This window comes from Lissotriton helveticus, chromosome 6 (genome assembly GCF_964261635.1).
Source record: "Lissotriton helveticus chromosome 6, aLisHel1.1, whole genome shotgun sequence".
NCBI classification, from domain to species: Eukaryota; Metazoa; Chordata; class Amphibia; order Caudata; family Salamandridae; genus Lissotriton; species Lissotriton helveticus.
The window spans coordinates 156,543,618-156,568,559 of NC_136067.1; positions in this window are offsets into that span (position 1 = coordinate 156,543,618).

The following is a 24,942-nucleotide window of genomic DNA, read 5'->3' on the forward strand; positions in this document are numbered from 1 at the left end:
TACTTGGGTGGAGTGTGTGAGTATGTACACGCGTGCACTGGAAGGTTGGATAAAGGGCAGCAAAGTTACTGATTATGTGGGGTTGTGTCACTTGATTAGTTGGGAGCACTTGAGTAGTTTATGTGTTCCAGAGCTGCGCCAGCATCTTTTAGACAGCAAGTTAACTGATCCCAGTGAGCTTGCTAAAGAGGCGGACCGCTGGACTAGCACCAGGGTCCACAACGGGGTGGTAAGTACCCCAGCCAAAGGTGGACAGGGTCCCCAGCAGAAGAGTGGGGGGGACACGGGTAATCAAAAGGAGTCTTCTAAAGGGCCCCAAAATAGTTCCCAGGAGAAGGAGTCTCAACCCCCCAAGTCTAAGAAGTCCGGGCCCCATAAGGGCAAGCAGGACAACAGGTCCCCGCCTACTTGCTATGCATGTAGGGTGGTGGGGCACATTGCCCCCAAATGTCCAAAGAAAACCTCAGCGCCCACTGGTGCTCCAACCCCAGGGTTAGCCAGTGTAGCTTTGGGAGGGGATTTGATTTCCAGTGGGGAGGAGGGGTTAGCAGTGATGACCCTTGTCTCTTTAGGAGACCAAGAGATGGCCCAGGAAACCTTGCTGCCTCAAAACACTAAGAAATATGGGCAGAAGGTGACCATCAATGGACAGGAAATAGAGGCTCTGAGAGACACAGGGGCCAGCGTGACATCTGTCAGGTGTCAGTGGGTGTCTGAAGAGCAAATCATTCCCAAGGTACTCCGACCTGTGGTGGCATCTGACAGTTCAGTACGCCTCTGCAAGTTGGCAAATGTTTCATTTGAATGGGGAGGAGTCTCCAGTATCTTAGAAGTTGTTGTAAGTGATGCCTTGCCTGTAGATTGTCTATTAGGTAATGACCTGGAGAGCTCTCCATGGAAAGAGGTGGAGCACAGAACTCATTTGGAAATGTTGGGTTTGCCTGCGTGGATCTGTGTGACCACCCGTGCAATGGCAGCCAGTGAGGGTGGATTAGCAGAACTGGAGCCTGGAACAATGGCCCAGGGACCTGCCAAGAGAGGAAGGGGTAGAGGGCGCGGGAAACCAGCCCCAAACCGTTCCCACGGTCCAGGAGGAAGCAGAACCTGAGGGGGATGCCCTGGAACCTACAGGGGAGCAGGTGGCCGAACTGGGGGAATTGCCTGAGCTGTCCCAGTGGCAGCAAGATGGTGGTCCCTCCAGGGAGGAATTCTGCCAGGCTCAGAAGGAGTGCCCTTCTCTCATTGGTGTGCGGCAGCAGGCTGCAGACCAGGCAGCAGGCCTGGGGTCCAAGGAACATTTGATTTACTGGGAGGATGACTTACTTTATAGTGAGCCTAAGTTCGCTGAGCCCGGTGCAGCCCGTGTGCTGGTGGTACCCGAGCGCTTAAGGAACTTCCTACTGGGTCTGGCTCATGACGTGCCTCTCGCAGGACATCTGGGGCAAGACAAGACCTATCACAGGCTTGTCACCCATTTCTACTGGCCCCAGATGAAGAAGCACGTCTCTGCCTTTTGTAAGTCTTGCCAAACTTGTCAGGCCAGTGGCAAGAGCGGAGGGAAGTGCGTGGCACCCCTCCAACCCTTCCCTGTGGTGAGCACCCCTTTTGAGCGGGTTGGCATTGACATCGTGGGGCCCCTGGACCCCAAGACAGCCTTAGGCAACAAGTTTATCCTGGTCTTGGTGGACCATGCCACCCGGTACCCGGAAGCAATCCCGCTCAGGACAGTCACAGCCCCCGTGGTGGGCCGTGCCTTGATGGGAATCTTTTCCCGTGTGGGGTTCCCCAGAGAGGTGGTCTCCGACAGGGGGACAAACTTCATCTCTAGGTACATGAAGTCCCTGTGGGAGGAGTGTGGGGTGACATACAAGTTCACCACTCCTTACCACCCTCAAGGAAAGGGGTTGGTTGAAAGATTCAACCGCACACTCAAAGGCATGATTATGGGCCTTGTAACCGCCCATGAGGCGGAAATGGGACGTCTTGTTACCATGCCTGTTGTTTGCCTACAGGGAGGTGCCTCAGAAATCCTTAGGGCTCAGTCCCTTTGAGTTGCTGTATGGCCACCCTGTCAGAGGACCTCTCATTCTGGTGAAGGAGGGGTGGGAGAAATCCCATGGGAAAACCCCTCAGGATGTGTTCAGCTATGTGCTGGCCATTCGCAACCAGACCAAGCGCTTCAGGAAGCTCGCTCAAGAGAACCTGGAGGCTAGCCAGGAGGAAATGAAGAGATGGTATGACCAGAACACTTCTCTGGTTGAGTTCCACCCTGGTCAGAAAGTGTGGGTGATGGCGCCGGTGGAGCCTTGTGCGCTCCGTGACAAGTGGACCGGGCCATATGAGGTGGTAGAGCGCAAGAGCGAGGTTATCTACTTGGTTAACCTGAGAACTCCCAGGCAGCCCCTGAGAGTGTTGCACGTGAACCGCCTCAAACCTCACTTTGAGAGGTCTGAAGTGACTATGCTCATGGCTACAGATGCTGGAGGGGAGGAGGATAGTGATCCTCTCCCTGACCTCCTGGCAGCCAAGGAGCAAGATGGGTCAGTGGATGGTGTGGTCCTCTCGCCCACCCTGACCCCAGAGCAGCAGAAGGACTGTCGCCAAGTCTTGGGTCAGTTCGCCCCCCTGTTCTCCCTGACACCAGGTGTCACCAAATGGTGCGTCCACGATGTGGACACTGGAGATAGTCTGCCTGTGAAACAGAAGTTTTACAGGGTGGCTGACAAGGTCAGAGCTAGCATCAAGGAAGAAGTTTCCAAGATGTTGGCACTAGGGGTAATTGAGCCCTCCAGCAGCCCCTGGGCTAGCCCAGTGGTCCTCAGTTGAATTGCTTCTCCTTGCCTTCTTTTGAGGAGTTCTGTAAACTGGCACTGACTGTATCATCGGGTTCTCCGCTGGACCCTATTCCGCACAGGATCTGGAAAGCATTCCAGGATGAACTCTTACACCCCTTGTATTCCATCTGCCAGCAGTCGCTTGCTACTGCGACCGTTCCGGAGAGCTGGAAGTTAGCGGTGGTTTCCCCCCTTCTGAAAAAACCCACACTCGATCCTACCTGTCTGTCAAATTATAGGCCGATCTCCCTGCTCCCTTTTCCGATTAAGATCCTGGAGAAGTTGTTTACCCGCTCCCTATCTAGTTTCCTTGAGGAGAAGGCATGGTTGGATGTGGCCCAGGTGGGTTCCGGCCAGCGCACGGGACAGAATCGGCGCTGGTGGCCGTGTTAGACAATCTTCGTTCGCGGGTCGACACAGGTCGGGCAGCATTTTTAGTGCTGCTCGACATGTCGGCCGCGTTCGACACGGTCAGCCACTGCACCCTCATTGAGAGACTGGAGGAGAGCGGAGTTACGGGGCTGGCCAGCGACTGGTTAGTCTCCTATCTTAACAACAGACAACAGGTAGTGGCTTTGCCACCTTTTATGTCGGATGTGCGGAAAGTTGGGCAGGGGGTACCTCAGGGCTCGGCCATCAGCCCTATATTATTTAATCTGTACCTCCGCCCATTGATCCAACTGATAAAATCTTTTGGTATCTCGGTGTTTAATTACGCCGATGATACCCAACTGGTTTTTTCTTTGGAGGGTAAAGACGCTGTCTCCTTAGAGACTTTCCATCGGTGCCTGACTGCTACATCAAACTGGCTGCGTTCTAATTCCCTTCAGTTTAATGGATCCAAGACGGAGGTACTCTACTGTTCCAATGACCGTGTACCACGTGCCCTCCCTGATGATTTTTGGCCTTCTTCCTTTTCCGAAACAGTAACGGCTGCAGAGTCTGCTCGAAATCTGGGGGTCATGTTTGGCCCCAACCTTCAACTGGATCTTTTCGTAAACAAGACCGTGGCAACTTGTATGATGTTGCTTCGAATGTTGCGGAAGGTCCTACCACTTCTCCCAGCCCAGGCTAGGCCAGAAGTAGTGCGGGGTCTGATCCTGAGCAGATTAGACTACTGCAACGCACTGCTTCTGGAGGCGCCTAGAATGCTGATGGGCAGGCTGCAGCGGGTTCAGAATATGGCCGCCAAGCTGGCACTTTCTCGTCCGCGTGCTGCGTCATCTACCTCGGCACTACAGGATCTACACTGGTTGCCGATTCATCAGCGGATTCTTTTTAAAGCATCCTGTCTGGTTTTTAGAGCTTTACACAGGCAGGGCCCAGTACTACTACAGAACCTTTTTTCCTGGTACACTACATCTCGGAGCCTCCGCTCCTCATCTGCGTATTTGGTGTCGGTCCCTAGAGTTCAAAGGGTAAGGATGGGAGGGGGGTCGTTTAGCTTTGCGGCCGCCAGACTTTGGAACTCCCTCCGCTCCCGTTAAGAAGCCAGGGTGAATTTCCAGCTTTTAAAAAAGGGCTGAAAACGCATTTGTTCCCTTGAGTAGTTTATGCTCCGCATTGATGGTCCGGCTTATCTGAGTCAAAGCGCCAGGATGCCCTTTGGGTGACAGTACAGCGCTATACAAGTATGCAAAATAAATAAATAAAATAAATAAATAAGAAAGCTGCGACCCCCGGTGGCCCCCCAGAACTCTGGTTCTGCGTGGAATACCGTGGGCTCAATGCGGTCACCAAGACTGACGCGCACACCATCCCCAGAGCTGATGAGCTTGTGGATCGGTTGGGAGCTGCCCAGTACCTGAGCACCTTTGATTTGACTTCAGGGTACTGGCAGATTGCCTTAACTGAGGGGGCCAAGGAGAGGTCAGCATTTTCAACGCCAGAGGGGCACTTCCAGTTCCGTGTCATGCCCTTTGGGTTGAAAAATGCCCCTGCCACATTTCAGAGACTGGTCAACCAGGTACTGGCAGGGCTGGAGCAATTCAGCGCGGCATACCTGGATGACATTGCTGTGTTCAGCTCCACTTGGGAGGAACACCTGCAACACCTCTCTGAAGTATTGAAGGCTCTGCAGAAGGCAGGCCTCACTATCAAGGCCAGTAAATGCCAGATAGGGCAGGGATCAGTGGTGTACTTGGGATACCAGGTGGGGAGCGGCCAGGTGGCGCCCCTACAGGCGAAGATTGATACCATTCTGGCCTGGGAGCCCCCCAAGACCCAGACTGAGGTGAGAGCCTTTCTAGGTCTCACCGGGTATTACAGACGGTTTGTCAAAGGATATGGCACCATTGTGGCCCCTTTGATAGAGCTGACATCTAGAAATCAGCCCAGGAAAGTGAATTGGACGGAGGCCTGTCAAACTGCTTTTGACACCCTCAAAGCTGCCATGTGCAGAGCACCGGTGCTTAAGGCACCTGACTTTTCCAGTGAGTTCATTGTGCAAACTGACGCTTCAGAGCAAGGCGTGGGAGCAGTACTCTCACAAATCAACGATGAGGGCGGAGACCAACTAGTGGCTTTCATTAGTAGGAGGCTACTCCCCAGGGAACAGAGATGGAGTGCCATTGAAAGGGAAGCTTTCGCTGTGGTCTGGGCTCTGAAGAAGCTGAGGCCCTACCTGTTTGGGACTCACTTCCGTGTTCAGACCGACCACAGGCCCCTCAGATGGTAAATGCAGATGAGGGGTGAGAATCCAAAACTGTTGAGGTGGTCCATTTCCCTACAGGGGATGGACTTTACGGTGGAGCACCGCCCGGGTACAGAACACGCCAATGCTGATGGTCTGTCCAGATTCTTCCACCTTAGTGATGAGGACTCCCAAGAGGTTGGGTAGTTCTCCCCACTTTCAGCTGGAGGGGACACGTGTTAGACCTGACACCCTTGGCGTGGTTTTCCCCCATCTTTTTGCCTCTGTCTCCTGTATTTTTGATGCTGTGCTGGATTTTGTTTTTGCTGGTTTAGATGCTTTGGACACTCTGCCACTGCTGATCAGTGCCAGAGTGTAAGTGCTCCCTATGTAAATTGTCATATTGATTGGGTATACCTGATTGGCATATTTGTATCACCATGAAGTCCCTAGTAAAGTGCACTGTGTGTGCTAGGGCTGGTGATGACAGATGCTACTAGTGGGCCTGCAGCGCAGATTGCGCCACCCACATGAGTAGCCCTAAAATGGTGTCTCAGGCCTTCCAGCGCAGTGCCTGTGTGCAGTCAGTGGACTGCCATGTCCGCCTGGCCAGTGTCCCCACTGGCTGGGCCTAACCCTTCCCTGTCTGTGCACATCAGTCACCCCTATGGAAGGCTCAAGGTACCCCCCTGGGCAGGGTGCAGTGTATGGGTAAGGTAGAGCATGTACTAGTGCAGGTCACATGCTCTGGTAGTGAGCAGCAACCATTTTGTGTGCTCACTGCTGTAAGGTTATCTTGCTCCATAGAATAACATGGGGGAGGCTGGTCCCAACGGATACCAGCCTATCTTCTCATAGGAACAAGATAGGACATAAGTGATTGATATCCCTGAACTCAGAATTTAATAACACATCTTTTAGTAAAGGTTGTTTTCAAATTCTGTGTTTGAGAATAGTACTTTTAGAAAGTGGCTGTTCTCTTGTCTAACCTTTCTGTGTGCCTGACCTGTTTGTGGATTGACTTTCTGGTTTGAGGGTGACAGGGGCTGCAGAGCCCCCAGGAGGTTGTCTGAGTCAGCCCGTAGATGAAAGGCAGCATCTTCTGCCAGGGAAGTGGGAGGAGATCCCACCTGATAGTGAATGGGGCTGTGCCTGCCTGACCACAATGCTGGCTCCACCCCCCTGCTGGGCGACTGTCACCTCTGTCCCTGATACTGAGAGGAAGAAGGAAGCCAGGAAAGCCCCAGTGCTCCAGCAACACCCAGAACTGGTTTAGACCGGGCTCAGGGCCCACTTGCACAAAGACTTCAAAGGACTTCAAATACTTTTTGGGGTATAAGAGAAGGACCCCTGACTACAGAAAATTAGATTCTACAATCAAGAGGAACCTCTGCTGGAAGAAGAACTGCTGAGGAGATCGTGTGGTGGTCTGCCCCAACGTGTGTTTTCTACCTGCCAGCTGTGAGGACCGATCGCTGTGCTCATCGGCACAGATTCAGGGGTGAGGAGAGGCCCGTGGTGTTTCCCTGTGTCCTGTATTCCCCCTGTCGATCTGCTGATGAGGAAACAGGCTGACCGCGATCTGCGGCCCCAAAAATCTCTTGCCGCCAAATCACCGTCACAGCCCGGGGCCAGAAACACCCTCTGCAAGTTGCTTTCCTGATCGGAGCTGTGGGGCCGAAGATCGAAGCCGCCGCGCTCCCATTGGTCGAAGGAGCCGAGCCCCCTCACTATCGCCGCGACGGGATTGGCCCGTGCGCCGCAGCGTCATCGCTGATGCCGTGTTGTGGTTGGCTGTCCAGACGCGCGTCATCACAGGCCTGTCCCGGGAGCCGCACTGCCATTGGCTGACTCCCGGGCGTGTGTGGAGGCTTGCCGTGAATGCCGCGACCGGATTGGTCCTCGGCGTCATCCTTTGTGAGAAGCTGCGTGTCTCCAGTGACGAAGGCGGGGGAAGACCGCCCCGACCTCGCCGAGGGAGCGCCGTGAGTGCCCCCTGCCCCTGGCCTGCCTGTCCCTGCTCGGAACGCCGAGCTAGCGCCCCGCCACTCCCCGGGGAACCGAGAGCGGGCGGAGGGCTGCTGGGACCGGCCGGGGCAAGGAGCGAGTGTGCTCTGTTAGGCGTGGTGCGCCTGAATCCATTGGGGGTGCGAGGCTGAGCGTGATCGGCAGAAAAGGAGTCCCAGGAATATCCGGTGAAGCGCGCTTGCCGCGCTTGGGGCTCATTGCTTCAGAAGGCTGATTTTTGATAACCTAGCCCATTGGCATTGCTTGACTGTTCGTTTCTAAACCCATTTGAGATAAGTCAGTATTACTAGTTTTTAATACCGATTTACAAGAGACTTGAGACTGATTTGATAAGAACTTCCTAATAAGCTGAGTAACCATCAAGATTAAGTGCAACATTTTTCTAAAGAAGTGATTATCGTGCAACTGTTTTATTTTTCTTGCTGAAACTAGATAAAGATATATTTTTATAAATATACTTACCTGTGTGGTCTCAGTTTGTGGTGGATTGGGGATCATTGTTTGTGTTAAGTGCATTTATTATACACATTGCCTTAGGGATAAGCCTGTCTGCTAGTGCCAAGCTACCTAGAGGGTGAGCAGGGGTTATCTACTGTGTGTAATCCTTCACCCTGACTAGATGCAATGGTCCCTACTTGGTCTAAGGTACTTACCTCTGCCAATTAGAGACCCCCAGATCTAACACTAAGTAACAGGTGTTGAATTTGCTGTCTTTGATCAAATCCTCTTTACGTGTTTCAGAACATATTTCAAACAAAAACAAGCCCAAATTGTTTCAAATCTACTTCATATGCACTACTGATGATACTGGATATTCCACTTTTAAATGGTGTTGAGCATAATTTAAGGGTGGATCCAGCTAAGAACATGAAATTTATATTGGCTCTTGATTTAGATTCTATGTCAGGTCCGGATGCGAGGTTTACACTGTACTTTCTACCCTTTATTCAACAGCAGCCATATAAACAGCCATAACAAGGGACTTCATTTCCAACAAGCCCTTGGGAAAATGTCAATAGTTCAATATGAAGTAACATCCAATCAACTGTCAAGGACTCCTTAATAGCCCTTCAATTTTGTTGCTGCCTCCTCTTTCTTCCTGTGACCACGATTGAGTAATGTAACCTTCATTCCTGCTTGGATCCATCAGAACCTAAAGAAATAGTGAAGAAATGCAAGTAAAGTTCCACAGTTGATAAGCGTGATATAAACCTTTGGAGAGACACAATAACGTACTACACATTTATTCAGAAGATCATCAAATAACCTGGAATACAGCATAGTACCCACCTGTACTGAAAAACCCCCAGCATGGGAGGGATTATGTACCATAATATAGGGTGGGCTAATCCTCACCACTGTGTCCTTAATAGAATTAAAATTTTCTGTTATGATAGCTAGGAACTTTTTCATTCTTTGTCAGGACCAGAGGCAAGGAGTACGCTGGTTTAAAGCTTCTCCACCACCAACAATGCAGTGCTAGTGACTGGTTTGAAGTAGAACCTCTATTATTAATATTTTATTATTATTATTGAAGCTAGAATCGGAAGACCTGTCTGCTGCATTAAAGAGATCCTCCAGGCGAGCCCCAAGGGAAAAAGATTTTGAAGCTGTGGTTCCTCTAGCAGAGTGGGGCAAAATTCCTTATCAACTAATATTTATATGCATGTGCACTTTTAAGAGGACTCTGCACTTGGCGATGGCAAACTTGATCACCCAGCAAGCATTGAACTTGATCACATACGGATGTAGAACCTTACAATTAGACAGTCCGAGACTGTGTGTCCAGCTGATTAGAGCCTAACTCCATGAGTTCAAGGAAGTGTCTGAAAACAGAACTCCTGGGACACACCTGCAAGTGAACTACATGCAATTTGAGACAGTGATGAATAACATTGGACTGGAAGCCGCTCCCACTGATTAGACTCTGATATTCTCAACCTACAGATGCTGCCTTGAATATAACACTTTGAAGAAGGCAGTACAAAATCTCTTACACAACCTCTTATTCAATAATAAATATACATAAACACATGATGAATGCTCTTTTAATATGAAATAGTAAGTTTCAGAATAAAAATAAGCATAGATTTGAGAGTCCTAACTTTTGACAAAACTAGTAGGGACACATTTTAATGAGTTTCCCAGATTGGTACACAAAATTACAAAACAGTATTTGTTCACATACAAATGTCTAGGGTGGGCACTCTTTTAAACCAGCCGATCAATGGCATTTCAGGTGTACTCGCTCAATGATCAGAGTATTTGTTTCATTGACATATGCTGTACCAACATGACGATTCATTTAATGACGCTGACATCTGTAAAATGATCAATTAAATGAAGGAGTTAGGTTATACACTCTTGAGACAATTTAATTAATCTTCCCATATTGTCACTACTAAGTTCTCTACAGAATTAAGGCGGATGAATATGTAGCAACTGGAAGATTGAATTGGAAAGACAGTATAGCTTACAGCAGTTGCCCCAGTTTTTTAGGTTAAAGTCATCATCTTTCATATATATGAATGTCCACTTCAAGTCTTCAAAAAATAAAACAGTAGATTAGCCAATTATTCAATGTGATGGCTGGTAGCACTATAAATTGTCAGAATGAAGACTTGTTTGGGATATTCTTTTTGACAAAAAGTATGGTTATGAGTGGGACCATGGGTCTTCTAGTGGACACGTTGGGGGACGATAGCCACTGAATATTCACTGCACAGCCTGGTTTGCGTCTACTTGTTAACAGCCTGATCAAGTACATTAGGGTAGCTGTATGTTTATTTTGATAATGGTTTTCTCAAACAAATTCTGGTCAACACGATGAATATGTAGAAATGTAATTTTTAAGATAGGTACTCAATAAAACACATTCACATTTACTTCTTTGCTTTTCTTTGCAATGCTGTAAACACATATCCTTGCTTGACACATTTTCCCTGTGTGCGAGTTTCCGTTTCTTGCCAGCACTTCATTGAACATATAGAAATGTCCTTATTTATATAGGCATGTAGTAAAGTAGATTTACGTTTACTGCTTTTCTTTTTATGGTCTGGCTTCATAGCGTAGTTGCCGCCAGACAATTATGTGAGAATTACAGAGAGGGGGGTTTGGTTCCGCCCTCATGTTGGGAGCCAGAAGTACATCTTTTGATTGGACAGAAGATGTGCACTTCCACAAAAAACATGCTTGCCTTCCACACAGCTGTGATCATTTTGTTAATTTATCCAGCTGCCTGAGCTTGGGCTTTCCATGGCTCACTTAGTCAGTGTAATGCTATTAAAGGGTCTTAGATACCTAGAGGATTTATGCAGTTTCTCTCTCGCCGCAGCACAGATTGAGAAGGGCAGTCATTAACATACCAGGATTATTAGGTCTGGTTTGACAGTGCATTCATAAGTCTGACCTCTCAGCATTGCCAGTGCTTATTTGCATTGTACTTAAAAATCTGTAAACATATATCCTAGTTTTAAAATCTTACCCTGAGCATGGGTTTCCATACTTGGGTGTCTTTAGTGAATGGCCGTTGCCAAAGATAGGAACACTCACAAAGCTGTAACTTTTTGGGCATTCTCACCCATTCCTTTATACACCACTAACTGCACGTCAAAACGTACACGTAAAAGTAGATATCAGTGGCACAGCTAGTCTGAGAAAGGGCTCAGCCCCATGCATTTTCAGGTTTTGCCTGCGCAGCACTTGCGCTGCTGTGCTTGTGAAATCTCTTGTAAATAAAAAGTAAACTAAAAACTTGCTTAGAGCCCGCCCACTACTTACCTTTATTTACCATTGGTTGGTTTCCACATCACTCTTGTTTCCTTGCTTCATATTGGTCAGCTGCTTCTCCTGGACTCGGTTTCCTCCTGGGCTTCTGAGTCTTCGTCCATGCCGGTGAGCTTGGACCAAGTACTGCTTCCTGTGGCCAGAGTCCTTCCACTCGCCACAGGCTCCTAAAGGTACTCTTTTTTTGTTTGTTTTCGCAGGTGCTTATGTCAGCAGTCCCTCTTCTTCACCCTGCACTCTGTTGTGTTTTGACCCACCCAGTTCACTCCCGATCTCAGTGGTGTGTTCAAACCCTTAACCTCCTTTCGCTCTCTGTTGCATTTTCAAACCATTCATCCGCCCCTCCTCGCTCTTCGTTGCGTTTTCAATCCATCCTCCCTCACCCTCCCATTTCAGCATCAGAATCCCCACTGACACAGTGCTTAAAAGCATCTGACGGAGGTGGCATAAAGCACTCATTCATCCGGCGTCCACCATTGTTGGCTGAATGCGCGTCTGCCCTTTTTGTGCCACTATTGGGGGCCCTCACACAGTCTTGTGTCGTAGGCAGGGGCTGCAGCCTGTTCTATCAACAGGCACCTACGCAGCCTGTGCACGAGCCTCACTAAACAAGATACTATCTTATTTAGCACCACCTCAACCCAAAGGTATTGGAGCGCTTTTACAGGAGCACCAGTTACATTACACAAGGCCGGATTACCGTTTGCTTATAAGGCTTTTTTTTAAACGTAAGCCAAGTTGAAGATCATAAAAAAAACACTGACAAAGCCAATAGATACCGCATGTGCAAACCCTAGTGGCTTTGCCAATGCTTGTTGAAGGAAAGGAGTTATTCCACATGGAAAAACGCATCCCACTGGGAGAAAGAAGAGGAAATAAATGTGCATTAACATAAATAAATACTTTGATTGTGAATTTCCCCACTCCAGACAGTACAAGTCTGTTACATCACAAACGTTTAGTTTTAACAGGTATAAGTCTATCATTTGTATACATTTGAAACGCTAGTGCACAAATTGTAGGACTAAGCCTGCGACTTTGCTATGTTCTGCGTTTTTTCTGCAATTGGCCACTGTACGTTTATGTCATATTGTCCTCCCCATTGTGACTCCTGGGTGGTCACCAGCTAATTCCGTTCAGTGAAATCAAATATATCTTTCACAGAATTCGAAATGAATTGTACAAATGTGTCCATGGACCCACAAAAATAGGGCCTGCCCTAGCGAGATGCGGTCAGACTGAGTCTACTGGTTGATGTGGCAAGAGAAGAGGAAACAAGCATTGGAAATGCAATAGGTCTCGCACCATTAGAGTTAGTGCTTTTAGAATTGTTTATGGGTTTTTTTTGTAAATGTTTAGCATTTTTGTTTCCTGTAGCCAATGTTAAAGAATTACAAATAAAAAAAGCCATAAACATTTCTTAAAGCTGTAACTGAAATGGTCTGAGACCTATTGCACTGTGTGAGGGTGAGGGGTTGAGGGTGAGTGAGGGTGAGGGGTTGAGGGTGAGTGAGGGTGAGTGAGGGTGAGGGGTTGAGTGTGAGTGAGGGTGAGGGGTTGAGGGTGAGTGAGGGTGAGGGTGAGTGAGGGTGAGGGTGAGTGAGGGTGAGTGAGGGTGAGGGTGAGTGAGGGTGAGGGTGAGGGAGGGTGAGGGTGGGTAAGGGTGGGTGAGGGTGAGTGAGGGTGAGTGGTTGAGGGTGAGTGGTTGAGGGTGAGTGGTTGAGGGTGAGTGGTTGAGGGTGAGTGGTTGAGGGTGAGTGGCTGAGGGTGAGTGGTTGAGGGTGAGTGGTTGAGGGTGAGTGGTTGAGGGTGAGTGGTTGAGGGTGAGTGGTTGAGGGTGAGTGGTTGAGGGTGAGTGGTTGAGGGTGAGTGGTTGAGGGTGAGTGAGGGTGAGGGAGGGTGAGGGGTTGAGGGTGAGTGAGGGTGAGTGAGGGTGAGGGGTTGAGGGTGAGTGAGGGTGAGTGAGGGTGAGTGAGGGTGAGGGGTTGAGGGTGAGTGAGGGTGAGTGAGGGTGAGGGGTTGAGGGTGAGTGAGGGTGAGGGGTTGAGGGTGAGTGAGGGTGAGGGAGGGTGAGTGAGGGTGAGGGAGGGTGAGTGAGGGTGAGTGAGGGTGAGGGGTTGAGGTTGAGGGTGAGGTGTTGAGGGTGAGTGAGGTGTTGAGGGTGAGTGAGGGTGAGGGAGAGTGAGGGTGAGGGGTTGAGGGTGAGTGAGGGTGGAGGGTGAGGGGGTGAGGGTGAGGGGGTGAGGGTGAGGGTGAGGGGTTGAGGGTGAGTGAGGGTGAGGGGTTGAGGGTGAGTGAGGATGAGTGAGGGGTTGAGGGTGAGGGGTTGAGGGTGAGGGGTTGAGGGTGAGTGAGGGTGAGTGAGGGTGAGGGTGAGGGATTGAGGGTGAGGGGTTGAGGGTGTGTGTGTGACAGTAACTTGTGTGTGTGAGGGCAGTGTGTGTCAATGCAACGGGGCTCATGTTATCGACCTCAGAAGCATTAAAAGTGTGTGTCTTGGAACGTCTGAGGGCAGCTCGTGTTACAAGCTTGCTTTGAAGATGGTCATGCAGTGCTGGGAGTGGAGCAGATGGTCCTGTTTATGACCTGCAGAGCGCGTGTGAAATGGGCGCGGATGAAGTGACTGGGGGGTGAGGGGTGTGCAGCCTGGTGTGCTGAAGCCTGGCAGCAGAGGCGGTGCGCGCCAGCAGAGGCGGCGCCTGCACACAAATTGGCTAAGTGGCTAAGTGGCTGGTGGCAAATGGACGCACATCAAAGGAGCCGCGAAAGTAGCATGCAAGCAGAGGGCTTTTTTATTTATTTCCACTCATCTGTACTAGTGTTCGTGCTCAAATGACCCCAGATTACACGTAAATTATACATGATGAAAGGCCAAGAAATGATGTTGGGTTACTCCCACAATATATGTACAGTTCATGAATGTGCAATTTGTTGTTTGCTGATAGCTGGATTAATAAAGCTAGCTCAGAGGGTTAAAGCGCTGACGACCGATCTACCTGTGATATGCAGTTAACACGCTGGAGACCCTTAGGGCCGACGCAGCCTCTCATGTTTCTGCGGTCGATAAAATGAGCAGCTGGGTTTATGTGCACATATAAAATAAATTAGTCTCTATTTTCTTAGTATTATTACAGTTAAAGTGTAGGCTGTTTTTCTGCATTTAGTTCAATATACACTGCTATAACCAGTGTCGCACGTTTAGTTATAATGTTTCTGATTGTCAGTTAGTTTTCGGGTGGATTAACTTTCTTCTTTAATCCTTCAGTGTTGTCTTGTATTGTTTTATACGCATGTCAATGTTTGTTGGTGAGTTTAGTACACAAATTCGGTATGTCTGCATTTGCTACAGTTTTGGGTCTTTCGTGTTTTTTAGAAACGGATGGAAGGCTTCTTGTGGTGATTGTGAGTTAAACAATTGCCCGTGCGACTGTTCCTTGTGCGTTGTTTCAGAGTCGTAAGAAAGGTAATTTAAAGGGAAAAAAGAAGGAAGAAAAAGAATTACGCATTGAGAGAAGGAAACTGTGGAGTACAGGGAAAGAAGAAGTAAGCCCTGAAGTGAGAGAAGGACTGTCATAGGGAGGATGAGGAAGACGAGGCAGACTGAGGCAGCTGGAGAATAATGGAACGTGAGAGAGTGATGCGTGGGCAGAGAGAAGGCAGGCGCTGGAGAGGGAGGGGGTGGGATGCCTGCGAAAGGGACGACACACAGAGCGAATAGAGGTTACAATGAGGATCAGAGAGAAGAAAGGTAATTTAAAGGGAAATATTAAAATAAAGAAAAATAATGAAGAAAACAGAGCACTAATTAAAAAGTGAGAGATGGGCGAATGAAAGAAACCGTGAAAAGAAATGGAAAGGAAGGAAGCAGTAAGTCGGCCGGCTGGGAAATGCTCTCGGCATTGCGATTTGCAGAAATAGAAGACAGACGCATTTTGTTGACAGTGGTGGGTGCGAAACAAAACCTCTAAAATGTAAAATGTAAGGACTGGAATCCGCAGTTGCACAAAAACAAGTAGGTTAAACACATCATAAGGAGTATTAAGACCTTAAGGTGTAGTAAACCTTTTTAAAGTGGAATTCCCAAAATCCCCAATGTGAACATGTTAAATAAAACACATGAGATAGTAAAAACGTCTGTTAATTATTTTAAAAAAACAACTAATCAGAGCGTAGTGAAACCTTGTAAAGCATAACCCAAACATTTGGGTCCCCAGTATGAACATGTGAAAAAACATCACAGGGTGAAGTGAAAACAACTGTAAAGTGAAACAGAGACACTGAAGGCTCTCTCTGTAACACCAACATGTGTGATAAGCAAAGTCCCAGAGAGAAGACCTAATAGTAATCGCCTCAACATGAGATTTGCTGATAAGTGAGAGATTTTATAGGGATTATTGGGCATGTCTGAGATGTCAGAGAAGGGGATATTAGTACAAAAACCGCTCTTGGCAAAGTCAATATATCTCGCCCTTGCCCCAATTGACGTTGCTAAGATTGTAAGCCCTGTCGTACAGCATCCCGATTTTGTACAGCGCTGCTTTTTTTTTTATAACAGGAAAAAGGGTACAAGCAGTCGGCTTTGTAATTTGTAGGCGCAAGCACCAAGCATGCATGCACCTACACACAGGCAGTTTTAAATAAAAAAGATTTTGCTTGCTGGTTTGAGTTTGACTGGTATAGAAAAACAAAACTGTGGAGCGGGAGGAGAGAGCAATAACAATGTGGGGGTTGTAAGGAATCAGAGACGGCATTTTGTAAAACCATATGAGGGCACGGGAGGGGGAAGGAACATAGGTGATGGGTGAAGAACACGTAGAAAGAGTAACGTGAGGGTGAGATCATGTACTGGATAATGTGAGGGTGAGATGCTGCAACTGACGTATTGAGCAGTTGTAGGAAGGGCTACAGCTGCCGTTTTTTGGAACTGTGGAACCAGGCTTTAGTCCTTGCGTCTGTTCAAAACCTGAGATTCTGGGCAAGTCACTTAATTTCCCCGTGCCTAAAGCAAAATGAACGTGCCCTTCTATTATATAAGTGTTGCTTTTGTAAAATCCTTCAATAGCTTCCACTCGAGCTCAGGTACATAGAAAACATAGAAAAAGAAGTAAACATCATGTGAAAACCGACTAAAAACACAGAATAGTTTAAACATACAGATATCACCTGCCACAAAAAGCCGACTCTCTAGTCAGCTAAGCATACCTGTGACTTAGAAGCTGCCCTTAAGAAGAGTGCCGAACAACTCACTCCAAATCAACGATAACAATAAAATACAACACACCAACCCCTCAACTCTGACTCACGCGCTGCACTGCTGGTAATGATTATTGGGCGGCTGGCGAGGCGCTCTACACAGTGTGTTTGCGTGCAGCACATGGTTCCTCCGGTCAGGCTGGAGTATATGTGTTCCTGGCTCTATGTGCGCCCTTTTTTGCAGTGCATTGTTGTGACTTTAAGGCAGCTGCTTATACCATGCCTACCTTCATTGGAGCTGCAGGAAGGGCGCTCTGGAGAAGCCCAAAGCCAGTCAAACAATGGGAGGGAGAACTAGCTTCGGTGGGAGGGGACTCTGAATGCTGGAGCCAGGACTTCTCCAGGAAGTGGTGGTCTGCTTTCCTGGCCGGTGTTTTGGCTCTGGAGCAAATGAATCTGAGGGAGGAGGAGCGCAAAAGGGGAGGCTGAAGCTAGCGGTGACAATGGAAAGCTGCATCTAGTCTCTAATACCTTCCTGTTCAGTATTAACAGAGTGTGGACGGGTTCTCGGTATCAGCTCTCCCCATTGAAAATTAAAAGGAAAAGTGAATGCCTTTGTGACCACGTTTGTTTTAGAGCCTAGACACACCAATAACCATGTGCTTTCACCGTAACACGGCGGGCAGGGGAGGGGGCGGAGAGGGGAGAGGTGCGAGGGGAGGAGAGTAGGAGGAGGAGGGGGAGGAGAGTAGGGGAGGCAAGGCTAGCGGCAGGCAGGCAGGGGAGGAGAGGAGGAGGGGGAGGAGAGTAGGGGAGGCAAGGCTAGCGGCAGGCAGGCAGGGGAGGAGAGGAGGAGGGGGGAGGAGAGTAGGGGAGGCACGGCCTAGCGGCCGTGCAATCAAGTAGTGAGGGGGCGGAGCTGGGGGAGGCTGTGGAAGAGAGTAGGCAAGGCAGGCGGCTGGGGGCATGTGCACGCGCATTTAAGCTCAATGCGCATGCGCATTGAGCTTAAATTTCTCGTGCACTGCAAGGAATCGCCACGATTCCTTGCAGTGTGGATAAAGAGCGGATAAGTGCCAATACTCTCGCCTTGCTCGATGCGCATGCGCATCGACAGGCGAGACCTAAAAACACTATGCATGTCAGAGCTTGACAAAGTGTACACACACACGTGCATACACACACACGAACCCACGCACACACACAGACACACACACACGAACCCACGCACACGCTGTCTCTGCCTTCATTCCTCTTTCTCTCAGTCTTTGTCTCTTCACTTGACTCACATACACTCTTGCTTTGCCTCTCTTCCACTCTCTCTCTCACTTTCTTCCACTCTGCCTCTCTCCCACACACACTCACTCTCTTCCCCTCCCTCGCTTTCGTTTGCTCCCTCTCCCTCCCAGGCTCTCGGTAGAAAGAACAGTGTGTGCAGAAACGGAAATCCATGCCAACAATGCTGGGATTCCAGTTCTGCAAGGCCCACTTACAAGAAAAGCAAGGGTGCTGACTGTGTGCCAGTGACATGCCTAGAATGCAGACAGTTCACTTCGCATGTAAACAAGATGGGATTGCTACACCCCACAGGAGCGGCCCGTGCAGGTAAGAGCGGTGGGCGGTGTGGCCGAGTTGGGTTGTAATCGACTCCCAGCCCCACAGCTCTTACCTGCACGGGCCGTGGCTGCCGACATCCCCATTAAGCAATTATCATTCTCAGCAGACAGCCAACAATGCTTAATTTGTAAATCAAAATGTATATAAAAAATGCAGGGGCTTAGAGGTTTTAGGAGCCCGTCCTCAGTGCTGCCAAGGACACGTGTTGATTACACCTCATGCCTCTTTCTACCACCACCCTACACTTCTTGTCTCTTTATTCCATTCTTGTAGTTGTTTCTTATCCATAATTTTTCATTTGGAATGTACTTAAAGTGCCTTTAAACGATGCAATACATGTAAAGCACATTTACGTGTGCATTACATCACATATCATGTCACCATATGTTAAAATGTGTTTTGGGCAGCACTGCCTGCTGTGATTTTGTGTTGGTGTGTGTTACTTGTGATGGTTTTGTTGTTCATGTTTGCTCCCCTACAAGCACCAGGGTCTAGCCGAAGAAGCAGCCTTATTTAACTTTATTTCAAACCTCTTTCTCTCATTTTTCTCTATTTCCTTTTTTTTATCTCCCTTTACTCCCCTTCTCTCTTTTTACTCTTTTCAACCCCTTCCTTTTCTCTCTTTATTACGTTGTTTCTCTTTATCTCGCCCCATTCACTTTCTTTTTGTCTTCTTCTCTCTCTCTCTCTCTCTCTCTCTCTCTCCCTGTTCTCCCTTTCTTTTCCTCTCTCTCTAGTGCCGATATCGGAAAACCTGCCACAAAGCGTAGTACGGTATGTGTACACACTGACTCCACTGATCACGCCACACAAAGTTTGTTCGAAAACAGTTTGCTGCAGGTTTATTTCATACATGAAGTATGCCAACGTGGTGGGTTAACTTACGGGCTATCCATGGGCAGGCAGTGGTGAGTAACCTAAACTGCCCACCGCCTGCTGTGCTCCTATGTACCAATCAGCCTCCGGATCGCCCCGGTAACTCTGCCTGCAACACAAATTAATACATTAACATGTTCCGTACATTGCACACTATTCCCCCAGCACACTGGGTATGTGGTAGGGAAGGTAACGGTGTGTCCGGCGGGGGGAACAAAGAGGACAGCCAGTGGGTGGGGGCAGGTATAAGAACCTGACCCCAGACCCCTGCGCAACAGAAATGATGCTGCAAAGGCACAGGACGTGAGTGACTCCTGTGGGGGTACCAGTGAATGGAGTGCGATGGATGTGCTAGAATGCGGCACTAAGGTGGCCGCCCGATTACAAGGGCACACTGCGTGCGTCGCGGGCAGCTACATAGTGCCGATATTGGCAACTCTCCACCGAAGCATAGTAAGGTATGTGTACACAATGCATTGAATAATCACATCACACAAAGTTTGTTAGAAAACAGTTTGCTGCAGGTTTATTTCATACATGAAGTATGCCAATGTGGTGGATTCATTTACGGGCGATCCAAGGGCAGGCAGCAATGAGTAGCCAAATTTGCCCACTGCCTGATGAGCTAAACGGCACCGTGGACAACCCAATCAGTGCTACCATTTTATTTGGGGATTTTACCCTTAAATACCGGGGACCACAAGTCCATGACTTTATGTACACCCTTATAGTGGTGGAGTGTTGCAAGGCAAGCCCTTGGTTGCTCAGGCTTACAACTGCCCGAAGGACTGGCGGAGCGCTGACATTTTCATCCAGGGTCTTGCCGTAAAGACTCCTAGGGTTTGGCATAGAGAACTCCCGCTGTGCTCATTGAGAGGGTACCCCTATGTACCAGTTAGCCTCCGGATCGCCCTGTAACTCCACCAATGCTCTGGATGTGGCAGCCACTATATCTGCCCTCCGCCCCCACCGTGGCAGGCTCCATAACCTCCTACAACCTGCAGTTACCAGTCCTTCTAGCCAGACCAAGTCCCTATCCACCTCTTGCAGGTGTACCCAGTCCCTATCGGAGTACCCTGTGGTGTTTGAACTAATGAGGCCATGTCCTATTTAACCAAGCCCCTTTGCTTGGTGAGCTTGCACATGGCTTTATTTACCATTCCAATGGAATATTCGATGGCCTCCCCGAACCTGGCTTCATGCCATACCCTGTGCAGAATTACCTCGCCAAACAGCATCAAGGGACCGCCATATCTTGTAGTGCCTCATGAATTGCTGGTTGCACCCAGGGCAAGCTTCATTGACTTGATTAGTGCGCAATGCCTCCAGTGAGGTCATTGTCAGGCAGGAAATTTCTAAAGTGTGGGGTGTGGACCCGCCCAACACTCGTTTCTGCTGCAGCATTGTGATCTAATTGTGCTGATGCATGATGGGGGAACCCAGTCCTGCTATCCGAGTACGAGAGGAAACCTCAAAGTGTCATAAGTATATGTGTTAATAAGTTAGCGCTTGTGGTCAACACCATTCAGTTATCTATACCCACTTACTGTTGTTTGCCGCTTCATCAGCGGACCCCTAGGGACCAGTCAGGAACTACTGTTCTCTCCTTTAACCACTGATCTGTGTGATGTCCCTATTGGTGCCCTGTGTGCAATTTTGTGCCTTTTTAATTAGAGGTTGGCTGTGCACTGTATTTTATCTACACTGCCCCAGCCCCGAATTCAGGGTTCACTGGTGATCATATGCAAGCTGGCAGACTACCAAAGTGAATTACCAAATTGTGGGGTGGGGATCCGCCCACGCTAGTTGCTGCTGCATTTTAATGTGTATTTGTTAATAAGTTCTTGTTTGTGGTAAACATACTTCAATTATCTTTACCCGCTTACCTCCGTTTGTTTGGGAGTGAAGAACCAGCAAGAAATAGAACCACTTTTGGATGATAATTACTTTTCATGACTAGGGCAGAGTGGGGTATTTTGCCAGATAATACCATTGCATCGCTCTGGATGGGGCTTGAGGCCTAGCCACCCATCCCCCCAAACCTGGCCATTTGTTAACATGTCCCCCGGTGATGGGGCTGTGTCATGCCCTTTCATGGCTGCCCAGTGTGCCTCTACCGCCTAATCCACGGCAAGGGAGGACCTGAGACATGGGTGTGACCCGATTTCCCCATAAATACACCCCTAGCACTCTGCTTCGTTTCATGTTTTCGTTCGGTAGGGCAAACAATTGGTCTGGATTCAGTCGTTGAGTGTGTGGCATCATTTCTTGCCTGAGTGTGTACAACACATGCTTAATACTACTCTCTGTTAAGCCTGACTGCTTAACCACACTACCAAAAAAGCGAGTAAGGTATTATCTACTTTAGACACCGCTATACCTCTGGGGACTCACTGGACTCTGTGCACACTATACCACTTTTGGTATAGTATATACTGAGCCAACTTCCTACATTGCCTGGAACCCAACCCCAGTCTGCTATGGTCTTTTGATGCTGTGTTGCTGTGCCAATGCACCCACCCTAGCGTGGTTGGCCCAGCACCAAAATTCTGATACAGATATTGCTGGGATGCAGACAAGCGGGATAGGTTTGTGCTGGGGAAACATTGGGTAAATAGATGCTTACATCTTACCTTCCCTCTCCTAAATTATGGAAATGCAAAATGCTTTCAATAAACTTTGTCAGCCATTGTCCTCTGAACCTGCGTTCCCAAAACCTTGAGAACCCTGGCCCTCTTTCCAGGATGACTACTTCCACACCACCTGGATGTCCTGGCCATGAGGCAGGCAGCCTCTACGTTTAAGTGAAGCATCCTGTGGTACTCATGTTTGACTGGTTTTACTGAGAGCACATGTTCTGTTGACTGGCCACTAAGTTTGCACCTCACACCGTTTTATTGATGCAATTCTTTTGAACCAATATTATGTCATAATCCAGTTTCAGTGGATATTTGCCTTTTGTGCATCACCAAGTAAATTGCCTTGCTTCGTTTAACCGTATTAAAATCTTTGCAGTTTCTTTACATGTTCTTTTCTTTCTCTGACTGCACCATGAAAGGAGTTTGTAAGCACCCGTCCCTGTTAAAATGAATTGAAGTGTAAGCAGGAATTGTCTGGTGGCATGGCCTCACATTCGACCTCTGCATTTGAAGAACAGCACTCCTGCCCAGTCAGATACCGAGTTTAAAGGCCTCTTTGAGTAGCTTGGACCTACATGCCCCATCTTTTAATTGATCCGATTACCTGGAGGGGTGCGGTTACTCCCACAGCTAGTAAACTTATGGGTGTGCACCGAGGCATGTGTTGTAGCTTGTGGGACCCAAGCTCTTGTAGCAATCTCCTCGCGCAAATTACACTCAGACACCTTATTCACTGGCGCTGCCCGACTTGTGCCTTTAGGGCTTGTTATGAATGTCCCTGCCGCGTTTTTATTTCAAAAGATTTTATTAGAAGAAGTTTTTACAAAGATAGTACAGAGTAAGCCGATCGAAGGCAACATTGTTAAGTGTAAACATACTTATCGGTAATAATACATAAGGCTTGTTATGGCGCATGTGAGCTGGTTATACATAGGCTGCTTGAGTCCTTGTCTTTACATACCGGTCAAATGCGTTGCCCCCTATGGTCGGAAAAGATCGTGTGTAGAGGTAAGTAGGACAGAGATGAGAGGGAGTGAGGGAAAAGACGGACACAGGTGCGATGAATAGAGGTTGTATGGCCAGCGCGATTTTGCAGACGGGTTGCGCCGCGCGGGAGGGTGGAGGGGGGGCATGGGAGTCTGTGTAGGGACAAGAGGTGCATTCACAGCAATTTTTGTGAGGCAAGGTATTTGTCCAGGGAGAGCCACATCTCGTTGCTGAGTCCAACTTGTGGTGTTTGGTTTTTCGTTATGTTGTCTGCTCCCCTTAGGAAGGTGACTCAGTTGAACCATACTTTGAAAGTATCCTTCCAGTTAGACAGGATTGTCTTGGTTGCCACAGTGAGTAGCAGGTCCATGAGGCTCCTGTCATTGGCAGATTGGATCTGCGGTGCCGTGAATGCGTACACTACGCTGAGGAGATCTATTTTTGGAGTGTACCCAGTTACATTGTGGATGAACTCTGTTACTTTCCCCCAGAAGTTTTTGACTTTAGGGCAATGGACTATTATGTGTTCTAGGTCCCCTCTCTGTTTCTGACAGTTCCAGCATAAGTCGTTGTCAGTTAGACCGACCGCTGCTAGGCGCGCCGGGGTCCAGTGCGCTCTGTGTAGGAGCCAGAATTTCGTTTGCCCTAGTGTTGAGGTGACTTTGTGCCTGCTTGCCGAGGCCCAGAGGAGGGCCTTTTCTTTCTCGCTATATCGCCCCTCGTTTAGTGTCTCCCAGTGATCCATGACTTTCTTGTTCAAAGTTGTTGTTTTTGCCCTAAGTAGTTTGTAGAGGTGTGATGTTTGGTGTCCGAGTTTATTGAGATTTGACATGTATTGGTGTATTGTTGGCACCTCTTTGCTTAGTTTTGCTCTAGTGATGGCCGCTTTGATTTTGAGGAAGTTATATAGTTCTATGTCTGGGAGGTCGTGCCCCTTTTGTAGGTTGGAGAAGGTGGCAGCAGACCCTCGTTCCTCTAGTTGGAATGGGGTGGAGATACCATGCCGGAGCCAGGGGGTTATGTTAAGTACGCTGTTCTTGTATTTAATTTTTGTGTTGAACCAAATGGATTCGTATTTTGTGTTTTTTATACTTTTCTCCATTCTTTTGTCTACTTGCGGGAGGGCCTTTTTGGTGTTTCTGAGGATTATGTTAGTGGCTGCCGGATGTTTGTTAGCCATGAGGAGGGCCGCCGGGTTTATGCCTCCCATCAGAGCTATCTCTAGTTCCAGCCAGGCTGGTGTGTAACCCTGTTCCTGCGTGAGCCAGTATATGCCTTGTCTGGCCAGGCAGGCTGTTTGGAAGGTCTTAAAGTTTGTGACGTTAAGCCCCCCTAGGCCCTTGCTGAGCCTGAGTTTCTGGAGGCTAATTCTTGCTTTTTTACCCCTCCAGAGGAATGAGTTTATCATTGTGTTAAGTTTTTTGTGGAATTCTTCCGTGACTAACATTGGCAGCATACTCAGCAGGTAGTTGACCATTGGAGTTAGCATCATTTTAATGGTTTCTACTCTGCCCCACCAACGAACGTACTTGGGGGACCACGTGTCAAGTCTGTCTTTTATTTTGTTTAGTATTGATTTTTCGTTATGCTCCAGTGTTGACCTGAGGTCCCTGTCAAAGTAGATACCTAGGTATTTAAGTGCCTTCTTCTGCCAGAGTAGGCCAGAGTTTCCTAACACCTCCCTGGTGGTGTGTACGTTGAGAGGCTTGCATTCAGACTTGCTTCTGTTAAGCTTGTACCCTGCTACATTGGCATACACTTCAATGGTGTTCATTAGTGCTTCTATTGAGGGTTCGGGGTTCTCTGTCACAATGAGTATGTCATCGGCATATGCTGCTAGTTTGACCTTGTTCCCATTGACCTCCACCCCCTTGATTTCGGTATTGTTCCTGATCATGGTCAGAAGGGGTTCTAGGGTCAGTAGGAACAGAACCGGCGATAGTGGGCAACCTTGTCTGGTTCCTCTTTCCAGGGATAGGGCCTCTGATGTGCCACCGTTAACCACGACTTGGGCTATGTGTGCCTTGTACAGAGCCATGACCATTGACCTATACTTCTCGCCTAGGCCGAACTTCTGCATACACTGGTCCAGGAAGAGCCAAGAAACTTTGTCAAAGGCCTTTTCTGCACCAAGCGCGATCACCGCTGGTTTGGTGTTTGAGGAGGCACAGTTAATTACGTGGCAGAGGAGTCTAGTGTTGTCTTGGGATAGTCTGTTTTTAAGGTAGCCCACTTGCGTTTTGTGTATGAGGTTTGGGAGTTGCGCGTTGAGTCTACCCACTAGTATTTTTGCGTATATTTTGCAGTCTACGTTAATTAGAGAGATGGGTCTATATTTCTGCGGAAATTG